Genomic DNA, 414 nt, shown 5'->3' with positions numbered 1-414 from the left:
CAGGCTGGGCCCTTCCCACCTCCGAGTGAGAGACGACCCCTGCCTCCAGCTGGGACCCCGCCCTCACTTCCCTGGGCCTCCCTCTGCCCAGGTCGCTGTCTGCCCCTCGAGGGAGGGAAGAATGCCCAGCTTTGCTCAGGCTCATATGGCCAGGCGCCAGCCCAGAGCCCAGGGCAAAGCAGGTACCCTGTTACCGGTGGCTGAGTGGGTGTTCACTGAATAAGCGACGCGTCTCTGCCCCCTCCTCCTGCGCCCTTCAGCTCTGCCCTTCGGGCCTAGTGTGGAGATTTAGTTTACCCAGAAAGAGCTCCCATGTGCCAGAACACTGGGCGCTGAGGTCTGGTCTGAGACAAATGAGCAAATTCTGGAGGCAGAGGGGCACAAGTCCTTCGTGGCTTTGCCTGAGGTCCTGTC

Source organism: Octodon degus, unplaced genomic scaffold (assembly GCF_000260255.1).
Source record: "Octodon degus isolate 3935 unplaced genomic scaffold, OctDeg1.0 scaffold00020, whole genome shotgun sequence".
Taxonomy (NCBI): Eukaryota; Metazoa; Chordata; class Mammalia; order Rodentia; family Octodontidae; genus Octodon; species Octodon degus.
Note: the sequence above shows the minus strand (reverse complement) of the source record.